Source organism: Tupaia chinensis, unplaced genomic scaffold, assembly GCF_000334495.1.
Source record: "Tupaia chinensis unplaced genomic scaffold, TupChi_1.0 Scaffold000066_1, whole genome shotgun sequence".
Lineage (NCBI taxonomy): Eukaryota > Metazoa > Chordata > Mammalia > Scandentia > Tupaiidae > Tupaia > Tupaia belangeri.
The window spans coordinates 1,117,347-1,117,664 of NW_006159525.1; positions in this window are offsets into that span (position 1 = coordinate 1,117,347).

Sequence of the window (318 nt, forward strand, 5' to 3'; positions counted from 1 at the left end):
GGCCGGCGGGGCGCCCGCCCTCCCCGGCTGTCGCGTGCTGTAGGGGGCACTACAGGGTTGCAGATCTCAAGTGGAAAAGTTCCCCGAAAACTTTGACATCCGACTCCACACACCCCCCCAAAGAAATACTTGGCTCTCGCGACGGTGTACTGAACCACCCGCCTCGCCCCGGCGCCCCGGTGGCCCCGGCCTGGTTGGTTCCCTGCGCGCTGCGAGGCAATGGGCACCCGTTGCCCGGCTCCGCAGGCCCGCGTGGGGTGGCCGCCCGAGCCCAATCGCGGCAACCAGCGGCCGGCGGCGGCCCCCGGCGGGGGGGCC